The sequence below is a fragment of the Somniosus microcephalus genome, chromosome 33 (assembly GCF_052327205.1).
Source record: "Somniosus microcephalus isolate GS21.2 chromosome 33, FLI_Smic_1.0, whole genome shotgun sequence".
In the NCBI taxonomy this organism is placed as follows: Eukaryota; Metazoa; Chordata; class Chondrichthyes; order Squaliformes; family Somniosidae; genus Somniosus; species Somniosus microcephalus.
Genome location: NC_141019.1, coordinates 6,386,093 through 6,410,631, shown reverse-complemented (window position 1 = coordinate 6,410,631; position 24,539 = coordinate 6,386,093). Strand labels below are relative to the sequence as shown.

The window sequence follows — 24,539 nt, the reverse complement described above, 5'->3', positions numbered from 1 at the left end:
AGCAGGCGATTTCATTGAATGAAGCAGGCTTTGATCATGCGCCATCATAAGACAACAAAAACAGGCAGCATGGCCGTTAGTTGCAACAAAGCATCCATGACAGTCAACGCTGATCTTAAAACCAGATGCCAACATCAGCCAGAACCAGAGCAGATCCACCCAAGAGCAGGTTTCAGTCAACTGATAAAGAAAGGACAACAAATCTCTTCTGTCACTGCAACAATTACTTTGGAAGTCACGATTGAGGCCACCAAAGTTAAAGAAACTACGGCGTAGTGTAGAATGAGGCCGAACGTACAATACAGGTAGGAAAACATTCCTGACCAAGAAAGCCAGCACCTATTCATCTACATGTAGACTGAATGAATGAGGAAGATCGTGAAACTTGAGAGGCTTTTTTTTTTTTAAATGCGCAGAGGGCAGAAAAATTAGTTACTTTATTATTGAGCAGTTAGCGCTTTCAAAAGCATTTAGCATCGCAGGTCAGAGAGAAGTGGGAGATAAAGTAATCATTAATCTATCTGTAATTTCAAGGTCAGTGGTGATCACTTGCCAATTCTGTTGCAGGAGAAAAATCACATGTTGAAGTAGTCCCAATAGGGCAGCTGTTCCATCAAAAATGTGGAATAATTTAAAATTCCACAGTTGCCGATACTTTTGACAACATCTTGCTATGTTATTAACAGCAGCTTAGCAAAGAACATACCTAATTCAGCAGCAGAACATACCTAGGAAAACACTTGTTTCTGAGACACAAAACAGTCAGTAGCACAAGTGAATTCAGCTCGTCAGAGTTGGAGACCACAGCAAATCTGGACACAAGGCAGAGTAAACTGATGCCTTCTCAAAAGCTCAATTAGGTTCTTGGTGTCAAAATGCAAACATGCAATATCCCACTCCAGGACATGAGCACATCATCTAGGTTGGCACTCCAGTGCAGCACTGAGGGATGCTGGCTAGCAGAAGAAATGTTAAACTGAGGCCCCATCTGTTTGTTCAGATGGACGTTAAATATCTCATGGCACTGTTCAAAGAACAGCAGGGAGTTCTCCCGGTATCTTGGCCAACATTCCTCCCTCAACCAACAGTACCAAAAAACAGAATATCTGGTCATTTCTCTCATTCCTGTTTGTGGGACCTTGCTGTGCGCAAATTGGCTGCCACATTTGCCTACATAACAGTGACTGCACTTCAAAATATTTAATGGACAGTGCAGCATTTTGGGACGTCCTGAAGATGTGAAAGGTGCTATATAAATGAAAGTTCTTCCTTTTCTTTACTTCCATACCGGTATTTTCTTTTTATGGCCCACTAAAAGGCAATGGTGAGCACGGGCAGGTGCTTATCTGAGACACTACCATGGTGGCTTGCCGTACAGTTTGCTACACAGCTTAATAAAAATACACCACTTGCTATTAGGACTATAAGACGTGCATTGATAGTCATGACAAAAATGGGAATTTCTGTCTTTAGTTTTAAGTGGGTTCAAGTAGCCAGGATTTAAAATGGAGACTGTTCTTTTCACCAAGTACAAAAGAGTAGGCCAGAAACACTTCATCTCCGAGAACTGGGTAGGGTTGCTGTGCACGAATTACCCAATAAAGAAAATTCCATTTGATGACTGGGGCAGCATGCTTAAAATTCAAACAAACACAACCTTCTTTCAGATGAAAATGTAATTTCTGATCACTGACGGGTCAAAACAAGCAAGCTACGATGGTGAAGCCACAAGATACAAACCATTATTCCATGATCTACAAAGGTGTGAAGACTTAACAATGGGTTGGTTTCACTCCTCCAAAAGAAATAGTTTTACATCAAAGAAGCTTTAGGGAACAATGTCCTAGTTCTGGCCAAAGAAACACACGCGAGACTCCATGAGAATGTGCGGCTCATCTAAACTACATGCAACATCCACTTGAAAGACTGGACTGTGCACCAACAAAAGAGAAGGCTCGGCTGATTAACCCAAAGGAACTACCACATTGCAAGAAAATGTAAAAAGACCGCTTTATGAAAAAGCAATGTTAACCCTGTGTGGTCTGATTCCAGTTCTGTCATTTTGTTTCTAAATATCACTTGTAAATAATCCAGAACTTTAGCATCTATAAAGTGGTCTAATGCTGTGATATTTTTCTATCAGCCAGAAGACTGGAGAGGTTGTAAATCATTCACCCTGACCCGGGCTAACCGTCAGGCTGAGTCTCCGCTAACCCAAATACAGCAGAGAATAAAGGGGCAAGATTCGGTTCCAAGGGTCCTTGGTCGCCTTATAGAAAATGTCATCAAGCTATGTAAACGGGGAATAATTGTTGGGAAAAACTCTGAACTGTGACATTAACCACAGCCAAGGCTACCTCTGGTACAAAACAAGTTAACCCTTTGAATGCACTGGAACAATAAGATTATTGTAATGAAGTGAACAGCTTCCTAAAGTAAGGATTTAGCCAGATATGGATATCACTGTAAAGTATCTTGCATCAAGTGCACAATCAGATCATCATATCAATCAGGTTACCACTAGGACTCTATTTTGAATATTTTTCAGTAAAACATATTGGCCTAGAAATTGGAGTGAGGCGCCAAACTGGCGCCAAGTTCGCCTGGGCGCAGATTTTTGCGCAGCGTTCGGAGCAGTAGCGATCGTCAGATATTCAGCCTCAGTGCCCCTAGAGGGAGACGGGGCGCGGCTCGAGGCGCTCCGCGTCCCTCTTAGGGCGCTGAAAGTGAATTTCGCAGCGCAACGTGCCGCAGCGCCGCGGTACTGCAGGCCTTCCTCCCATTGTTAAGGGGGAGGGGCCTGCAGCAGCACGAACCCCGATCGCGAGTGCCGGCAAAAGAGCCCGGCACCGTGGAGAAGTGCCGGGCTCTTGGGAAACAGCCGGCAATGCCGCGGGGGGGGGGGGGGGGATCTGGAGGCCGGGGACGGAGATGCTGGCAGGCGGCCGCCGAAAAAACCGGCCTCCCCGCACCTCCACCTTAACTTGCGCCTCTGCTGGCGCAGTAAGGCCCCGTGAACCGGGCGCGGGTAGCGAACAGCGCAACTGCGGCGTTCGCTACCAAATATCGCGATCGGGGCGCTGCGCACACCGATGATGTCATCGGTGGCGGCGCAGCGCAACAGGCGAACGCCACCATTAGCGCCCCTGCTGAATATCGCGGGAGGCGCAGCCAGTGGCGCTACAGCCACTGGCTGCCTCTTTCGGTGCTAACAGGTGGTGCTACTCACCCAATTTCTCCCCCATTAATTGCAAAAAATGCATTACACCATATCCATTGCAGCAGGAAGATTTCCTCCCAATCTCCAAGCTCCTCCAGCCCTACAACCCTCAGATCTCTGCGCTCTTCCAATTCAGGCCTCTTGCACATCCCCTATTTCAATCGCCCCCACCCTCGGCGGCCGTGCCTTCAGCTGCCTAGGCCCTAAACTCTGGAATTCCCTCCCTAAACCTCTCCGCCTCTCGACCTCCCTCTCCTCTTTGTCCTAGCTTCTCCTTAGGTGGTTCGGTGTCAAATTGTGTTCCTGTTAAACGCCTTGGGGCGTTTTACGACATTAAAAGGCCTCTTGTTGTTGCCACTCAACATGGCAGCTATCAAGTCACCAGATCAGGCTGTTGCTGGCTACTCCGGGCTTAAGTGTCAGCTTGGCTCAGTTGGTAACACTCTCACCTCTGAGTCAAAGGGTTGTGGATTCATACCCACTGCAGACTTGAGTGCATAATCTAGGCTGACACGCCAGGGCAGTATCGAGGAAGTGTTGTTTTATCGGAGGTGCCGTCTTTCAGATGAGACATTAATCAATGGCCCCATCTGGCTGCTCAGATGGACATCAAGGATCCAATGGCAACTATTTGAAGAAGAGCAGGACGTTCTCCCGATGCCCAGAACAACATTCCAACTTCAACCAGAATCATCAAAAACACAAATGATCTCGTCATTAATTCAATTGCTGTTGGAGAGATTTTGCTGTCCACAAAATAACTGCCAGCTTTGCTGATCTAACAACAACAACTTGTATTTATATAGCACCTTTAACGTAGTCAAACATCCCAAAGCAAGTTAGAAGGCGTCTGCCACGGTTCAGTGGGCAGCACTCTCGCCTCGGAGGCAGAAGATTGCAGGTTCAAGTCCCACTCCAGAGACTTGAGCACCAAAATCTAGGCTGATATTTCAATGCGGTACTGAAGGAGTGCTGCACTGTCTTTCAGAGGAGATGTTAAACCGAGACCCCGTCTGCCCTCTCGGGTGGACGTAGAAGATCCCATGGCACGTCCTGTCCAATATTTATCCCTCAACCAACATCACTTAGACAGATGATGTGGTCATTGCTGTTTGTGGGAGCTTGCTGTGCGCAAATTGGCTGCCGCGCTTCCTACATTACAACAGTGACTACACTTCAAAGCACTTCATTAGCTGTCCTGAAGTTGTGAAAGGTGCTACATTAATGAAAGTTCTCTCTCACTCAAGTTCTTTCTTTCAAAGATTGCCTGAAAATTTCCCCAGTGTGGTGACAATGCCCCCTTAATGTTTAAAACATAATGAAACTCTGGCTAAGAACATTACCACTTGTCATAACAGGAGATTAGTACTCTGATTAAAAAAAGTAACGTGCTCTTTTACTGCATGTTTATGGAATACAATCTATTCAAATAGACATAATTTGATGCAAAATCAGTCTCGAGTACCCTATGGGAGGAGCATTGAATCCAAAATGTGCCAAATCACATCCCAGGCACTTCTAATCCAAGCAGATAGCAAGCCACTCAGTTGTACCAAACCGCGACGACAAAGTAAAATAAAACCGGACAGCCCACCCGCCATCGACCTAGGCATCGGATTCCGACACAACAAAGGCACACCCAGACCAGTCGACCCTGCAGAGTCTTCCTCACTAACAGCTGGGGACCTGTGCCAAAATTGGGAGAGCTGTCCCACAGACTAGTCAATCAACAGCCTGATATAGACGTACTCACAGAATCCTACCTTTCAGCCAATGTCCCAGACTCCTCCATAAAGAAAGACTTCCACTTATATAGTGCCTTTCACATCCTCAGCACGTCCAAAAACGCTTGAGGTACTTTTTGAGGTGTAGTCACTGCTGTAATGTAGGAAACACGGCACCAATTTGTGCACAGCAAGCTCCCATAAACAGCACTGTGATAATCACCAGATAATTTGTTTTAGTGATGTTGATTGAGGGATAAATATTGGCCAGGACACCGGGAAGAATTCCCCAGCTCTTCTTGGAAACAGTATTCATGGGATCTTTTACATCCATCTGAAAGAGCAGACAGGGCCTTGGTTTAACGTCTCATCCGAAAGAACTGATGTGCCAGCCTTGATATTTGTGCTCCATCCTCTGGAGTGGGTCCATCCCTGGGTATGTCCTGTCCCACTGGTAGGACAGACCCACCAGAAGTGGTGGCACAGTGGTATACAGTCGGGAGGGAGGGGCCCTGGGAGACCTCATCATTGACTCCAGACCTCATGAAGTCTCATGGCTTCAGGTTAAACATGGGCAAGGAAACCTCCTCCTGATTACCACCAACCGTCCTCCCTCAGCTGATGAATCAGCACTCCTCCATGTTCAACACCACTTGGAAGAAGCACTGAGGGCAGCAAGAGCACCGAATGGGGGACTTCAATGTCCATCACCAAGAGTGGCAGGGAAGCACCAATACTGACCGAGCTGGCCGAGTACTGAAGGACATAGCTGCCAGTCTGGGCCTGCAACAGGTGGTGAGAACCAACAGGAGGGAAAAACCTACTTGACCTCGTCCTCACCAATCTACTTGTCACAGATGCATCTGCCCATGACAGTATTGGTAGCAGTGACCACCGCACACAGTCATTGTGGAGACAAAGTCCCGTCTTCACACTGAGGACACGCGCCATCGTGTTGTGTGGCATTACCACCGTGCTAAATGGGATAGATTCAGAACGGATCTAGCAGCTCAAAACTGGGCACCCATGAGGTGCTGTGGGCCATCAGCAGCAGTAGAATTGTTATCCACCACAATCTGTAGCCTCATGGCCCGGCATATCCCTCACTCTACCATTACCATCAAGCCAGGGGACCAACCTTATGAGGACTGTAGAAGAGCATGCCAGGAGCAGCACCAGGCGAACCTAAAAATGAGGTGCCAACTTGGTGAAGTTACAACACAGGACTACATGCATGCTAAACAGCGGAAGCAGCATGCTATAGACAGAGCAAAGCAATCCCACAATCAGATCAAAGTTCTGCAGTCCTGCCACATCCAGTCGTGAATGGTGGACCAACTAATGGGGGAAGGAGGCTCCATGAATATCCCCATCCTCAATGATGGTGGAGCCCAGTACGTGAGTGCAAAAGACAAAGCTGAAGTGTTTGCAACCATCTTCAGCCAGAAGTGCCGAGTGGATGATCCATCTCGGCCTCCTCCTGAGGTCCCCACCATCACAGAAGCCAGTCTTCAGCCAATTCGTTTCACTCCACGTGATATCAAGAAACTGGATACAGCAAAGGCTGTGGGCCCCGACAACATCCTGGCTGCTCCAGAACTAGCCGCGCCTCGAGCCAAGCTATTCCAGTACAGCTACAACACTGGCATTTACCCGACAAAGTGGAAAACTGCCCGAGTACGTCCTGTCCAGAAAAGCAAGACAAATCCAATCCAGCCAACTACTGCCCCATCAGCCTACCCTCAATCATCAGCAAAGTGATGTAGGTGTCATCGATAGTGCTATCAATGGGCACTTACTCACCAATAACCTGCTCACCGATGCTCAGTTTGGGTTCCGCCAGGACCACTCGGCTTCAGACCTCATTACAACCTTGGTTCAAACATGGACAAAAGAGCTGAATTCCAGAGGTGAGGTGAGAGTGACTGTCCTTGACATCAAGGCAGCATTTGACAAAGTGTGGCAACAAGGAGCCCGAGTAAAACTGAAGTCACTGGGAATCAGGGTGAAAACTCTCCACTGGCACAAAGGAAGATGGTTGTTGGAGGCCAATCATCTCAGCCCCAGGACATGGCTGCATGAGTTCCTCAGGGCAGTGTCCTAGGCCCAACCATCAATTGTTGCTCCATCATAAGAGAGTGGTCTTAAAGAGAGTGTAAAAGTTGGGAATTTAGAGAGTGGGAAGAAGGTGCTGCTTTTTGCCTCCAATACTTGTAATGGTTTGTGTTACAGGCAAATATTTAATTTAATCGACCTATAACTTAAACTAAGTCAAGTAATTCGTTAAAAAACTAAACTATAAGATAAGTTAATAAAATGAATAAAACAAGGTTATATAGGGATGGCAGTGCAGGCGGTGTGCTGCAACTGCAGCGTGTGGGAATTTGTGGAGAGCATCGCGATCCCGGTCAACCACGTCTGCAGTAAGTGTCAGCATCTCGAGGAACTTCAGCTCGGAGTTGTTGAGCTGGAGTCTGAGGTGCAGACATTGCGGGGCAACGGGGGCGGGGGGGGGGGGGGAAAAGAGTTACCTGGACACTTTAATCCAGGAGGCAGTTACACCCCTTAGGTTAGGTAATGGTACAGGTCTGGCTCGTGGTCAGGGACAGGAGGGTGTGACTGCAACTCAGGCAGGTAAGGGGACCCCAGGTGCAGTGCTGGAGGAGCCTCAGCCTTTGCCCTTGTCCAACAGGTATGAGAGGTTCTTACTTCCTGTGTGGATGAGGGCAAAGTCTGCAGGGTGGATGAGCAAGCTGACCACGGCACCATGGTACAGGAGGCCATTCAAGTGGGGGGAATGAAAAGGAATATTGTAGTGGTAGGGGACAATATAGTCGGGGGATAGATATTGTTCTCTGCAGCTGTGACCGGGATTTCTGAAGGCTGTCTTCCCTGCCAGGGTTAAGGGTATATCCTCGTGGCTGGAGAAGAACTTGGGAGTGGGAGGGGAGGATCCACTTGTCGTTGTCCATGTAAGAACCAACAACATAGGTAGAACTAGGAATGAGCTTCTGCTGAGAAAATTTGAGGAGCTAGGGTCGAAATTAAAACGCCGAACCTCACGGGTAATAATCTTTGGATTGTTACCTGCGCCACGCGCAAATTGGCATAGCGATAAGCAGATTAGAAGGTTAAATATGTGGCTGAAAGAGTGGTGTGGGAGGCAGGGGTTTCAATTCACGGGGCACTGACACATGTACTGTGGAAAAGGGAGCTGTTCCGTTGGGACGGGCTCCACTTACTGGGATCAGCGTCCTGTCAAATCGAATAACTAGGGCGATAGATAGGGCTTTAAACTAATAAAGGTGGTGGGGGGGATTCAGGAAAGGGTAAATTCAAAAGCAGTAAGAGAAATGCCAAGGCTGTAGAGCAGAATCGTGATTTGGGTAAAAATAAGCAGTGTGTGAGGAAGGGACAGAGAGCTTAACAAAGGGAAAAGTGCATCATTGACTAAGGTGACATCAGGGAAAAATAGAAAAAAGTCAAAGCTAAAGGCACGATATCTGAATGCGCAAAGCATTCGCAACAAAATAGATGAATTATTAGCACAGATAGAAATAAATGGGTTTGATCGAATAGCCATTATAGGGACGTGGTTGCAGAGTGACTAAGGTTGGGAACGAATATTCCAGGATACTTGATTTATCGAAGAGGTAAGAATGGAAATGGATGGCAGGGGGTGGGGGTGGGGGGTAGCCTCGATAATAAAGGATGGAATAAAGACAGTAGAAAGAAAGGTTCTTAGTTCAGAAAAACAAGATGTAGAATAGTTTTGGGTGGAGCTAAGAAACTACGAGGGGCAGAAAACACTGGTGGGAGTAGTTTACAGGCCCTCTAACAGTAGTTGAGCGCAGTATAAATCAGGAAATGAAAGGTGCATGTAACAAGGGTAATACAGTAATCATGGGGGACAATTTTCATACAGACTGGGCAAACCAAATTTGCAGTAATAGTGCAGAGGACGAGTTCATGGAATGCATTCAAGATAGTTTTCTAGATCAATATATCGAAGAACCAACTAGGGAACTGGCTAGTTTAGATCTAGTACAGGAAACTTTCGTTTAACCGGAGGTTAAATGTCCGGAAAGCTCTATCTACCGGCAAAATTCAGGAGCCGTTTCCTATAAGTTTTTTTTTACTTCTCGTTGCTTTTTTTTTTCCAGTCAGGCTCTGCAAGGTCTAGCTGAAGCTGTTGCTTAGCTACAGAGACGCTTTTAAGCTGCGGCCGACTGTTTTGAAGCTGTTGCTAAGCAACAGGGTTTGTTGATTCATACGGAGCTCAAAAGCTCCGTATGTTTTAACATTAGCGCTGGTTTCTACGGCAGTTTTGATGGGACGGCACCAGCTCGGTCCCGTCAGTGCTGGATACCAGAAAGTTTCCTGTATTGTGCAATGAGACAGGGTTAATTAATAACCTTGTAGGAGCTTCTGGGGAGCAGTGATCATAATATGATAGAATTTTATGTTGAGCTCGAGAGTGATTTCGTGAAGTCCGAAACTACTGTCTTTAATCTCAACAAAGCAAACTACGTAGGTATGAGAGGCGAGTTGGCTAAGGTAGGTTGGGAAACTAGATTAAAAGATATGATGGTAGATAAGCAATGGCTAGCATTTAAAGAAATAATTCATAATTCACAACGAATATACATTACCTTAAGGAGTAAAAACCCCATGGGAAAAGTGGTCCAACCATGGCTAACAAAAGAAGTTAAAGACAGTATTAGATTAAAGGAAGTGGCTTATAATGTTGCCAAAAAGAGTAGTAAGCCTGAGGATTTTAGAATTCAGCAAAGGAGGTCCAAATAATTGATAAAGAGAAAATAAAATGAGAGTAAACTAGCAAGAGACATAAAAACAGATTGTAAAAGCTTCTGTAGGTATGTGAAAAGTAAGAGATTAGCGAAAATAAACATGGGTCCCTTAGAGGCAGAGACAGGAGAAATTATAATGGAGAATAAGGAAATGGCAGCGACATTAAATAAATACTTTATGTCTTCACGGAAGAAGACACAAAAAACATTCCGGAAATAGTAGGGAACCAAGGGTCTAGTGAGAATGAGGGACTTAAAGAAATTAGTATGAGTAGAGAAATAGTACAGGAGAAATTAATGGGACTAAAAGCTGACAAATCCTCTGGACCCGATAGCCTACATCCTAGGGTTTTAGAAGAGGTGGCTGCAGAGATAGTGGATACATTGGTTTTGATATTCCAGTATTCCCTGGATTCTAGAACAGTCCCTGCAGATTGGAAGGTAGCAAATGTAACCTTGCTATTCAAGAAAGTAGGGAAGAGAGAAAACAGGGAACTATGGGCCAGTTAGCCTGACATCAGTAGCAGGGAAAATGCTAGAATCTATTATTAGGGACGTGGTAACAGGGCAGTTAGAAAATCATATGATTGGGCAGAGTCAACACAGATTTATGAAAGGGAAATCGCGTTTGACAAATCTGTTAAGAGTTTTTTGAAGTTGTAAGGGTAGATAAGTGGATGTAGTGTATTTGGATTTTCAGAAAGCATTCAATAAGGTGCCACACAAGAGGATATTACACAAAATTAGGGCTCATGGGATTGAGAGTAATATATTAGCATGGATTGAGGATTAGTTAACGGATAGAAAACAGAAAGTAGGAATAAACAGATCATTTTCGGGTTGGCAGGCTTTAACTAGTGAGGTACCGCAAGGATCAGTGCTTGGGCCTCAGCTATTTACAATCTATATCAATGACTTAGATAAGGGGACCGAGTGCAATGTATCCAATTTTGCTGACGATACAAAGCTAGGTGGGAAACTAAGTTGTGAGGAGGATGCAAAGAGGCTGCAAAGGGATATAGACAGGTTAAGCGAGTGGGCAAGAACATGCCAGATAGAATATAATGTGGAGAAATGTTAAGATGTCCACTTTGGTAGGAAAAATAGAAAAGCAGAATTTTTTTTTTTTTTTTTTTTTTTTTTTTTAAATGGTGAGAGATTGGGAAATGTTGGTGTTCAGAGGGACCTGGGTGTCCTTGTACACGAATCACTGAAAGTTAACATGCAGGTACAGCAAGCAATTAGGAAAGCAAATGGTATGTTAGCCTTCATTACAAAAGGATTGGAGTATAAGAGTAAAGAAATCTTACTGCAATTATATAGGGCCCTGGTGAGACCACACCTGGAGTATTGTGGACAGTACCTAAGGAAGGATATACTGCCTAAGAGGCAGTGCAACGAAGGTTCAGCAGACTGGTTCCTGGGATGGTGGGGAGGGGGGGAATTGTCCTATGAAGAGAGATTGAGTAGACTAGGCCTATATTCTCTAGAATTTAGAAGAATGAGGTATGATCTCACTGAAACATATAAAATTCTTACAGGGCTTGTCAGGGTAGATGCAGGGAGGATGTTTCCCCTGGCTGGGGAGTCTAGAACTAGGGGTCAGTCTCAGAATAGGGGGTCGGCCATTTAGGACTGAGATGAGGAGAAATTTCTTCACTGAAAAGGTTGTGAATCTTTGGAATTCAAAACCCCAGAGGGCTGTAGATGGCCAGTCATTGAGTATATTCAACAACAAGTATTTATATAGCGCCTTTAACGTAGTGAAATGTCCCAAGGCGCTGCACAGGAGTATTACAAGACAAAAAATTTGACACCGAGCCACATAAGGAGAAATTAGGGCAGGTGACCAAAAGCTTGGTCAAAGAGGTAGGTTTTAAGGAGCGTCTTAAAAGAGGAAAGAGGGAGAGGTTTAGGGAGGGAATTCCAGATCTAAGGGCAACAGAAGGCACAGCCACCGATGGCCGAGTGATTATAATCAGGGATGCTTAAAAGGGCAGAATTTTCAAGGGAACGCTAACATGGTGGTAATGTTACTGGACTAGTAATCCAGAGACTGGAGACGGGAGTTCAAATCCCACCACGGCACGGGGAATTTAAATTCAGTTAATTAAATAAAACTGGAATTAAAGCGCCAGTATCAGGAATGGTGACCATGAAACTAGCAGATTGTATCAGTAATGCTCACCTGCCCTAACTTCTCCTTATGTGGCTCGGTGTCAACATTGGGAGAGCTGTCCCACAGACAAATCAAGCAACAGCCTGACATAGTCATACTCACAGAATCAAACCTTTCAGCCAAAGTCCCAAACTCCTCCATCACCATCCCTGGGTATGTCCTGTCCCACCGGCAGGACAGACCCACCAGGGGTGGCGGCACAGAGGTATACAGTCGGGAGGGAGTGGCCCTGGGAGTCCTCAACATTGACTCCGGACCCCATGAAGTCTCAAGGCTTCAGGTCAAGCATGGGCAAGGAAACCTCCTGCTGATTACCACCTACCGCCCTCCCTCAGCTGATGAATCAGTACTCCTCCATGTTCAACACCACTTGGAAGAAGCACTGAGAGTAGCAAGGGCACCGAATGTACTCTGGGTGGGGGACTTCAATGTCCATCACCAAGAGTGGCTCGGTAGCACCACTACTGGACGAGCTGGCTGCGTCCTGAAGGTCGTAACTGCCAGTCTGGGCCTGCGACAGGTGGTGAGAGAACCAACACGAGGGAAAAACCTACTTGACCTCGTCCTCACCAATCTACCTGTCGCAGATAAATCTGTCTATGACAGCATTGGTAGCAGTCTTCACACTGAGGACACCCTCCATCGTGTTGTGTGTCACTACCACCGTGCTAAATGGGATGGATTCAGAACAGATTTAGCAGCTCAAATCTGGGCATACATGAGGCGCTGTGGGTCATCAACAGCAGCAGAATTGTATGCCACCGCAATCTGTAACCTTATTACCTGGCATATCGCTCGCACTGCCATTACCATGAAGCTAGGGTACCAACCCTTGTTCAATAAGGAGTGAAGAAGAGCATGCCAGGAGCAGCACCAGGCATACCTAAAAATGAGGTGCCAACCTGGGGAAGTTGTAACACAGGACTACATGCATGTTAAAATGCGGAAGCAGCATGCTTTCGACAGAGCTAAGCAATCACACAATCAACGGATCAGATCAAAGCTCTGCAGTCCTGCCACATCCAGTCGTGAATGGTGGACCATTAAACAACTAACGGGAGGAGGAGGCTCCATGAATATCCCCAACCTCAATGATGGTGGAGCCCAGCACGTGAGTGCAAAAGACAAAGCTGAAGCATTTGCAACCATCTTCAGCCAGAAGTGCCGAGTGGATGATCCATCTCGGCCTCCTCCTGAGGTCCCCACCATCACAGAAGCAAGTCTTCAGCCAATTCGATTCACTCCACGTGATATCAAGAAACAGGTGAGCACACTGGATACAGAAAAGGCTATGGGCCCCGACAACATCCCGGCTGTCGTGCTGAAGACTTGTGTTCCAGAACTAGCCGCGCCTCTAGCCAAGCTGTTCCAGTACAGCTACAACACTGACATCTACCCGACAATGTGGAAAACTGCCCAGGTATGTCCTGTCCACAAAAAGCAGGACAAATCCAATGCAGCCAATTACCGCCCCATCAGTCTACTCTCAATCATCAGCAAAGTGATAAAAGGTGTCATCAACAGTGTTATCAAGCGACACTTACTCACCAATACCCTGCTCACGGATGCCCAGTTTGGGTTCCGCCAGGACCACTCGGCTCCCGACCTCATTACAGCCTTGGTTCAAACATGGACAAAGGAACTGAACTCCAGAGGTGAGGTGAGAGTGACTGCCCTTGACATCAAGGCAGCATTTGACCAAGTGTGGCATCAAGGAGCCCTAGTAAAACTGAAGTCAGTGGGAATCGGGGGGACATCTCTCCACTGGCTGAAGTCATACCGAGCACAAAGGAAGATGGTTGTGATGGATGGAGGTCAATCATCACAGGCCCAGGACATCACTGCAGGAGTTCCTCAGGGCAGTATCCTAGGCCCAACCATCTTCAGCTGCTTCATTATTGACCTTCCCTCCATCATAAGGTCAGAAATGGGGATGTTCGCTGATGACTGCCCAGTGTTCAGCGTCATTCACAACTCCTCAGATAATGAAGCAGCCCATGCCCGCATGCAGCAAAACCTGGACGACATCAGGCTTGGGCTGATTAAGTGGCAGGTAACATTTGCCCCACACAAGTGCCAGGCAAGGACTATCTCCAACAAGCAAGAGTCTAATCACCGCCCCTTAACATTCATCGCTGAATGCCCCACCATCAACATCCTGGGGCTCACCATTGACCAGAAACTTAACTGGACCAGCCACATAAATACTGTGGTAACAAGAGCAGGTCAGAGGCTGGGTATTCTGCGGTGAGTGTCTCACCTCCTGACTCCCCAAAGCCTTTCCACCATCTACAATGCACAAGTCAGGAGTGTGATGGAATACTCTCCACTTGCCTGGATGAGTGCAGCTCCAACAACACTCAAGAAGCTCGACACCATCCAGGACAAAGCAGCCCATCCACCACCTTAAACATTCACTCCCTCCACCACCGGCGTACCGTGGCTGCAGTGTGTACCATCTACAAGATGCACTGCAGCAACTTGCCAAGGCTTCTTCGGCAGCACCTCCCAAACCCGAGACCTCTTCCACCTAGAAGGACAAGGGCAACAGGCGCATGGGAACACCAGCACCTCCAAGTTCCCCTCCAAGTCACACACCATCCTGACTTAGAAGTATATCGCCGATCCTTCATCGTCGCTGGGTCAAAATCCTGGAACTCCCTCCCTAACAGCACTGTGGGAGTACCTTCACCACACGGACTGCAGCGGTTCAAGAAGGCGGCTCACCGCCACCTTCTCAAGGGCAACTAGGGGTGGGCAATAAATACTGGCCTTGCCAGCGATGCCCACATCCAGTGAATGAATTTTTTAAAAATTGTATATCACAGAAGTGCAGTTGATAAGAGATTTTTGGCTCACCCTCTCTTCAAAATGTGGAGCCACAAATGTGCGGCCGGATTAAGGAAGCTGCTTTCAGAAAAGTAAATGGAGAAAGCGGATCCACATGTTTCCACTGATACAGCAACTGGGTGTCCACATCCCACAGCGGAGCCCAGCACAGCTGCCACCCACCTGCAGAAGGAAAAAAGGGAGAGCAATGTACAGAAGTCATTCTTCCCTAATCAGGAATCTGTGTGATCTTCCTGTTAAACAGAGGCTCGTTTCATCTTTACTCAGTATATTTTAGATGAAATAAATGATTAAATGATCACATTAGTTGTTGTCAATGCACTGGCCAATTGTCTGTAATTGCAGTTTATACAAGACCAGATCCATGGATAATATTTCTTGACAAACCACTTGCCTTTAGAGGATTGAACTGTATGTGGATTAAAATAACTTTCAAAAGTCAAGTCGTTAACAAAGTTCTATTGCTGCAACATCATATCACAGGACTGTCGGATGTAACACAAGCCACTGTGGTAACTTGTGTACCATTGGGCACATCCTTTCAAAGAGAACTCCTGCTTCAAGCACCGACTCTCCTCTCCTGCAGTCTTTCCTTACAGCAGCTACATTCCATTTCAACTTACTTCTTCATTCAGCTTTCATGTATCCTCAATCAGCCCAAGGACACTTATTTCTAAAGTTAATATTTTTTTTTTTTTTTTTTATAAATGTGTTTGGGAATCCAACCCTAAACTCAGATCCTCCAGCCATTTGATGTCTGGATGACGTCGAATGACTGACAGGAGAGTGAGCTGATCACGGCGAGATCGGGCTCCAGGTGGGAACAAACATGTCGGTGCAATCATCCACAGTCAAACATTGCAACCGCGGCAAGGAACAACAATTTGCATTTATATAGCACCTTTAACGTAGTAGAATGTCCCAAGGTGCTTCACAGGAGCGTTATCAAACATAATTTGACAGCGAGCCCCAGAAGGAGATATTCAGACAGGTAAAGAGGACGTATTAAGGAGTGTCTTAAAGGAGGAGAGGTTTAAGAAAGAAAAGAATGAAAGACTTGTATTTCTATAGCGCCGTTCACGACCAGCGGACATTCCAAAGCGCTTTACAGCCAATGAAGTACTTTTTGAAGTGCAGTCACTGTAGTAGTCAGAAACATGGCAGCCAGTTTGCGCACAGCAAGTTACCACAAACAGCAATGTGATGATGACCAGATAATCTGTTTTAGTGAGGTTGATTGAGGGATAAATATTGGCCCCTGGACACTGGGGAGAACTCCCCTGCTCTTCTTCAAAATAGCACTGTGGGATCTTTTACATCCACCCGAGGGGGCTGACAGGGCCTTGGTTTAATGTCTCATTCGAAAGACGGCACCTCCGACAGTGCAGCACTGGAGTGCAAGTCTAAATTTTTGTGCTCAAGGCTCTGGAGTGGGGAGGGAATTCCAGAGCTTATGGCCTAAAAGCTGAAGGCCTGACCGGCAATGGTGGAGCGATGAAAGTAAGGGATGCAGAGATTTCGGAGGCAGTGTTCCCCCTAATTTTTTTTTGGACCTCGCGGCCCGTTCAAACTTCCGCTCACGCGCGACTTTTTGCATTGTGAAGCCGGGTCACCGGCTGTGCGGGACCTCGGGATAGCTGCGCGGCCACCCAGCTTAAAGGGAACGTTGCTCGGAGGGTTGTAGGACTGGAGGTTACAGAGACAGGATGAGAACAGCATAAGTACTGTGCAGCATTTAAAAATGGTAAAAACTGCAATTGTATTGATCACAAACTAGAATCTACAGTAAAACCTCAAGCTATTAATATTACAGCGAATGTTAATAAATGCAGTACCCTTTTAACAACATCAGAGGTCTCGTGAATTGTAAATAAAACCACAGGTGTCATCTAGTGGTATCACATCAGTTATACCAACTTCCCTTTCTTCAAAATATGTTCAGTTAGAACGTTTCAGGAACAGGAATGGTGGGGGGGAACTGTAATTAGATTGCAGCCAAGATGGGGTGGGACCATTCCAGTTGCCCTCAGTGCCCCTAGCTTGGTGGATCGGAAGTCAAAAGGAGAAATCAGTCAGAGTTCCTGCTACTGATGTTCATCCTGTAACCTCTCCTGGGAAAGGCACGTGTGAATATTGTGTGGAGAGCAACACCACTTATTGCCAGGATGTCAGAAAGCCACAGTTTGCGAAGCTAACAAGGGAGTCACTAGGATAGCATTCACTGCTTCTGTGTGTGACCTTAATAGAATTCATGAGACCAGGAGAAACGGAGGAAACACATACAGAAACTTGTGCATTCAGAGTCAAAAAGAGGGACCAACCGGCTTCCAGGCTGACGTGACCGCTGTCTTTAAACAGAAAATACAGGCGGTTGGAAAGCAAACAAGTCTACTTCCAGACACCCCCAAATCCTAAGCATTCCCTGAAACACCTCCAGGCGAATCTTCCGTTCTTGATTTGTCACCTATATTGTGTTCAGCTGAATGCATTATTGTGTGATTAATAACCAGCAGGCCAGTTAGATTCCATCTTGAAGAATGGATTATGAAGGAGTGCCTCATAGAAGATAGAAGATAGGAGCAGGAGTAGGCCATTCGGCCCCTCGAGCCAGCGCCGCCATTTAATGAGATCATGGCTGATCATCCAAACTCAGTACCCTGTCCCTGCTTTCTTCCCATATCCCTTGATCCCTTTAGCATGAAGAAATATATCTAACTCCTTCTTAAATATATTTAATGAATTGGCCTCAACGGCCTTCTGTGGTAGAGAATTCCACAGGTTCACCACTCTCTGGGTGAAGAAATTCCTCCTCATCTCAGTCCTAAATTGCTTACCCCTTATCCTTAGACTGTGACCCCTGGTTCTGGACTCCCCCGCCATCGGGAACATCCTTCCTGCATCTAGTCTGTCCAGTCCTGTCAGAATTTTATACATTTCAATGAGATCCCCTCTCATTCTTCTGAACTCCAGCGAATATAAGCCCAATTGAAACCATCTCTCCTCATACGTCATTCCTACCATCCCAGGTATCAGTCTGGTGAATCTTCGCTGCACTCTCTCCATGACAAGAACATCCTTCCTCAGATAAGGCGACCAAAACTGCACACAATACTCAAGGTGTGGTCTCACCAAGGCCCTGTACAACTGCAGCAAGACATCCTTGCTCCTATACTCGAATCCTCTCGCTATGGAGACCAACATACCATTTGCCTTCTTAACCGCCTGCTGCACCTGCATGCTTACCTTCAGCAGCTGGTGCACAAGGACACCCAGGTCTCGTTGCACTTCCCCTTCTCCCAATCTATTGCCGTTCAGATAATAATCTGCCTTCCTGTTTTTGCCACCAAAGTGGATAACCTCGCATTTATCCACATTATACTGCATCTGCCCAATCACCCAACCTGTCCAAATCATACTGGAGTTTCTCTGCATCCTCCTCACAGCACACACGTCCACCCAGCTTTGTGTCATCCGCAAACTTGGAGATATTACATCTAGTTCCCTCGTCTAGATCATTAATATATATTGTGAATAGCTGGGGTCCTAGCACCGATCCCTGCGGTACCCCACTAGTCACTGCCTGCCACTCGGAAAAAGACCCGTTTATTCCAACTCTTTGCTTCCTGTCTGCCAACCAGTTCTCTATCCAAGTCAGTACCTTACCCCCAATCCCGTGTGCTTTAACTTTGCATGCTAATCTCTTATGCGGGACCTTATCGAAAGCCTTCTGAAAGTCCAAATACACCACATCCACTGGTTCTCCCTTATCTATTCTACCAGTTACATCCTCAAAAAATTCCAGTAGATTAGTCAAGCGCGATTTACCTTTTGTAAATCCATGTTGACTTTGTCCGATCCTGTCACTGTTTTCCAAGTGCTCTGCTGTTACATCTTTTATAATGGACTCTAGTATTTTCCCCGCTACCGATGTCAGGCTTACCGGTCTATAATTCCCCGTTTTCTCTCTACCACCTTTTTTTTTAAATAGTGGGGTTACATTAGCTACCCTCCAATCCATGGGTACTGTTCGAGAGTCTTGTTGACACAGTGGAGTACTGCATTATTGTCCGCCCTACCAATTTTTCCCTATACTACAGTCTGGAAATGTTCCATTATCACCCTCCACTCCAAGTGGGACTATTCTGCCCTGAGCCCCATCCTAATGCCCCATCTGTTCCCACTGTCAATTGTCATAAGGAAGTCTACTGCAGGACATTGTTCTTGTGACTACCTACGGATGGCAGGTTTCCTTCCCTCAACGACATTAGTGAATCCGACAGCTTTAAAGTCACTTTTACTGATACCAGCTTTTTATTTCCAGATTTTTAAAACTGAATTCAAATTCAAATTCTCAAACTGCCATGGCAGGACTGAACTCACGTTCTCTGGATTATTAGTCCAGACCTATGGCTGGACTAATAATGCAAAGTATATTCAAGGCTGAGATCGATAGATTTTTGGACTCTAGGGGAATCAAGGGATATGGGGATCGGGCGTGAAAGTGGAGTTGAGGTCGAAGATCAGCCATGATCTTATTGAATGGCGGAGCAGGCTCGAGGGACCATGTGGCCTACTCCTGCTCCTAATTCATATGTTCTTATAGCTTACTAGTCCAGTAACATAACCACTACACTACCACAATGCATGGCAACAGAAACATTTTGGGATGAACTATAAAATCAAGGATCATTAAAGTCGTTTTCTATTGCCAATTTAAAAGCTGCCGTTTTCTCAGGTGTTCTGCAGGTTCCATTTCTAGCTTCAAAACTCAGGGAGAGAAAAAGCAGAGCCCAAAAAACCTCAGGGTAATTGAAGAAAATCAGTACAAGTCAGCTTTTATTTCGAGCACCGCTGAAACTCAAGAAAATCGGCAAGGGACTGAAAAATGGCAGAGTTAAGTCAAGTGACAACCCAGAATGATTAACAGCTCACAGACACTGCCTTCATAGGGCTCATTGGCTCTCTTCAAAGTTCTGGCAAGTGTGTATTCTCCAAGTAAGACCCAAAGACAAAGGTTACATGAAAGCATCATCATTACAATAAATTTCAAAGTACAGGAAACTTTCGTTTAACCGGAGGTTAAATATCCGGAAAGCTCTATCTACCGGCAAAATTCAGGAGCCGTTTCCTATAAGTTTTTTTACTTCTCGTCGCGTTTTTTTCCCCCAGTCAGGCTCTGCAAGGTCTAGCTGAAGCTGTTGCTTAGCTACAGAGACGCTTTTAAGCTGCGGCCGACTGTTTTGAAGCAGTTGCTAAGCAACAGGGTTTGTTGATTCACACGGAGCTCAAAAGCTCCGTATGTTTTAACATTAGCGCTGGTTTCTACGGCAGTTTTGATGGGACGGCACCAGCTCGGTCCCGTCAGTGCCGGATACCAGAAAGTTTCCTGTAATAGGGAGCACAAACCATGAATCTTAAAAATGTGGTTTATTTTATACCAGGATAACATATGCATGATATTCAACCTAAAGCAGGAAAATCTGGGGTGAACACTATGATTTGTGTGTCTGATCACCATAATGGCAGTGAAGACAAGTGGCTATTTGAGGCCAAACATGGTTTGAATGGGCCTTAAGCTAACCAGCTCTTTTCTCACATCACCCGCAAAGTGTATTCAGAATTTCAAATTTGAAATATCCAGAGGCCCTTCAAAAACTACAAAATGCAAAGTCTCAGTTTCTTTCGTGCAGGAAATTGGCTGCACAGATACAAAGGCATCAGATTGGGGATGTCCGCATTACACGCACAGCAAGCAATGTGCGTTCTGACGTCACGGATGCAATGTGCGCACATTGTTGGACCCAATTATAGGTAGGAAAAGAGACATTTTCGGGACAGGGAATGTTAGGCAAATATGGATGGAAATCAATTTTCACTTATCCAACACCTGAGCAAACACAAGAATTTATGATGGAACAAAAAAAAACAGTAAAAAAAGGATTTTTACTGATTATGCAAAGCCCAGCTCCTGGACTACACACAGTATCTGCCACACGGCCATGGCAACAGAATCGATAGACCTTCAATGAGTCGGATAAACAGGAAGATACTGCAAACTGATCGCGATGTGACCATTGACAGGCACTTTACAAAACCCGAGGTGTCAAGGAAAGGCCAAAATAGATTGCTTTGAACCAGAAAAAATGTCAACAACACTCCTGTGTAGCAAATGGAAGTAGGTATCTTCTAGGTCTATGAATGCTCACCATTCCCCTGGACATACCACCCTTCAACTTTTCTCATTTGAGGAACTATTTCAGTACTTGGAGGTCCAGTGCTGGTGGACACCCGCTACCTGTGTTGGGAACTGCTAGATATCTGGAGTAGAAGTCTGTTCTCTCCCGGTCAGGATAAACTTTTTTGATTACATCCAGTTTGTCAACCTCAGTAGGCAAGGCTGCCAATCAGATTACTGCGTAAAACCTTAGGAGCATGCTTATAAAATGATGAGGACAGCCCTGCTCAACAGGTTCTATGACCCATCTATTTGCATGGACTGCTCCCCATTCCATTGTAAACTTCTCCAGACAGCACCTCATAAGGGACCCCGATGGCTGAGAAATTCAGCCAATCATTGCCAAGATGCCTTGGAAACCTGAAGACATGGCAAAATCAAAGGCTCTTGTTGTACTCGGCTCTGTTATAGCCTTATGGCTGAGCAAGGAGCACTCTTGGAAGAAGTCGTGCTCTTCAGAGCTATTCCTGAAATAGTCTCCAAGCTCTGCCATGCACCATAAAAGGAGTCGGCCATTTAGGACTGAGATGAGGAGAAATTTCTTCACTCAAAGGGTTGTGAATCTTTGAAATTCTCTACCCCAGAGGGCTGTGGATGCTCAGTCAGTCATTCAGTATATTCAAGACAGAGATCGATAGATATTTGGATATTAAGGGATAGTGCAGGTAGGAGGAGTTGAGGTAGAAGATTAGCCATGATCTGATCTTATTGAATGGCGGAGCAGGCTTGAAGGGCCGAATGGCCGACTCCTGCTCCAATTCTTATGTAAAAGCTTGCAGCAACCACTCACCTATCCACCAAAAATACACCAACCATCAAAGGATAGTTGCAAAGCAAAATGCCAAAAGCCATGGATCTTGCTCGATGATGTACACCCATCTCCCCTTCGAGTCCCAAGATATGACTGCTACCTGCATTTGGTCTTTGATGAGGGCCAATGATAGAGTGTAAAAGGGATTATGGACTGCTTTAGCAGCTGCCTGTCCAGTGGGCTCATTGAGTCCAGATGACATGGCAATCAGACCCTTCCTGGATAAATTACCAGCCAGTTTGGCACATCCATCCATCGTAACGCAATCCAAGCTCGACCCATCGTTTTCAACTGATGCACATTTCACAGAAGCTCCACCCTGCCTCTAAGAAATCCTCATAACATTTACTCAAAAAAAAAAAAAAAAATCCACAAATTTTTCCTTAAGTATCTGGCTCACTGCAAGGAAGATGCGACAGACTCAGGCTCAATTCTGCATCATAATATATTTCTGCATTGTTTCGTTTCATATGGACTTTTAGTTAGGCAAATGTATTTAAATGCAACTCCTTTACTTGCGCTCTGAAATAACCTCCTTTGTATTGGTGTCCATGTGTCAGCAATGCACACTCGCTCTCTGAAGTTGTCTATGGTGTTCAAAGGAGGCCAATCTGCCCTTTAACATCATAGTCAGTAAACAGATCCTCTTCAGGTCCAAACGGTTTGGCCAAATGCCGCAGACTCATGAATCATAATATATGTAAGTTTGCCTTTAAGAGGAGGCAGAGTCGTGATCTATAATAGCCGACGTCTCAGGATTAACACCCGTGAAACAACAGGACTTCTTTAATGGGGGGGGGGCCCTTCAAAGAAGCTGGCCTCTATTGGTAGCAAGGGCTATATCTGGGCAGCAGCTCTAGGTTGTTCAGTTTGCTCAGCTTAACTGTATTTTCCACATCATGGCAGTGAGAGAATTCTGTGGAGGCAAGTGTGTTCTGTGCAATAACTATCAGAAGATACAGTTAAAGAATGCTTGAACTGACAGTGTGGTGTTTTGCCACTTATTGCAGGGATTACTGTGGACATCCTACGACTTCTGGTGCAACACCCAACAGTACAAGGACAATTGTTATTCCTGGGGCACACTCCTTCTGTTCACTGCACACTAAGTGGTAAGCTTTAGCTCATAGGGATTGCAGCTTTGCCTCTGTAACCTGCAATTTGCCGTGAACATGGAGAGAGAGAGAGATGGGAGAAGGCCCAAATTGTACCAGATGGTCAAGGAAGCCATTCTGCACACTGGAAGCAGATTAGACATCCCGCTGACTGAACAGAGTCTGATCCAATTCACCATGCTCGGTACAATGAGCATGGTTTTAGTGGCTATGTTATTGGCATGATTTGTGCTGTTTGATCATGTTCCAACAATCCTGGTTTGCCTATTTCTGGTCTTACTGAGATGATGAATTATTGGCGTATCTTTCTGCTCGGAGATCAAACCTATTGCTCGTATCCACGGATTACTGACATTTCTTAGAAACTAGATACACCCCCAGCATATTCCCAATTTTAGTTTGGGAAACATCAAATCTTGGAGATGACCTCATCACATATATCTCCAGGAAGTTCTGGCATCCCAGAAACATTTGAAAGACCTCCTGGTTAATCGGAGGCAGTTCATAAGAAGAACATACATGGGTCAGTGAAGCTCTCGTGCAGGCTGGGGTCAAATGAGACACCCGAGTGACTGAACAAGCTGCGTACCTTATCTAATTCACCAATGCTTGGTACGGTAAACATGGTCTTAAATTAGACAAGATACTCACGTGTACTTTCTGCAAGCAGGCATGCTGGTGGACCGATTCTGATGGTACATCATCAGGGTGGCTTATTTGTGAAGAAGACTGGAGAAGTCAAGAACACCTTGAAACAGTTTTATTCTGCTCTCTACAAGTCAGAGTCAGTTGTTTCTATGAACTTTATTCATAGTTACCTGGACTCATTGCCCCGCGAAGACTGAAGGATAAGAATAGATCGTGATTAGGGTCCCCAATTTCAGCACAAACAATGTCGGAGTATCAATTCTTTACAGGCCCATGGTTTTCCCAACAAACTTGTGCAAGAACAGCCCGTCAAATGGCACGGTTGCGTCTAAACGGAATTTGCAGTACAGCAGTCATGGCATCCAATCCCAACACACAGCATGAGCCAGCCTTGCCCATAAAAAGGGCAAAGACTACGTTCAGCATGCCTTTTATGAACCAACTTCTCTTGAATTGTGACACTAAATCTATGACCAAGGTCTTGGGGATTTGCTTGTACAAATCGTCACTAAATGAGTTCATCGTGGTCAAACTGGTTCGATCTGTGGAAGGCACTCACTCAATGTTGGCCATTTGTATGGTATACCAGTAATTTGAGGCATGACATATGGCAAAAGTAGCATACTTGAGGGGAACAGGTGACTTTGGGCCAATGGCTCCCAAAGGTTTCCAGCACTGAGGTTTTCCTCACTTCATGTCTGGGTCTGTTGTGGACTAACTGTAAAGACTGATTGCTGTGATTAGTCAAGAACTCAATTACTGTTGTATCACACAACCACCAGGATGGTAGAAGGGGAACTGAATGGACCTCACAATACCCATGTTCTTAATTATTGGTCAATGCTTCCCCTAGATACAGGAAAGGCATTTGACACAGGGAAGTGGGAATTCCTTCAGGGAGTGTCAGAAGCAAATGAACTTTGGCAATGTTTTCACTCTGCTAGCA

The 24,539-nt window shown here is 45.7% G+C and overlaps 1 protein-coding gene across 13 annotated transcripts in view; it reads right to left on the bottom strand.

Moving 5' to 3' along the window:
* Positions 1–24,539, bottom strand: part of r3hdm2 (R3H domain containing 2) — a 269,089-nt gene that overhangs the window by 233,802 nt on the left and 10,748 nt on the right. The window contains exon 2 of one of the 13 annotated variants that reach the window (XM_085972623.1): positions 14,794–14,946. The exons of the other annotated variants lie outside the window; for them this stretch is intronic. The gene's annotated coding sequence lies outside the window, so the exon portion shown is untranslated. The remainder of the gene's footprint in view (positions 1–14,793; positions 14,947–24,539) is intronic. 13 annotated transcript variants of the gene reach the window in all.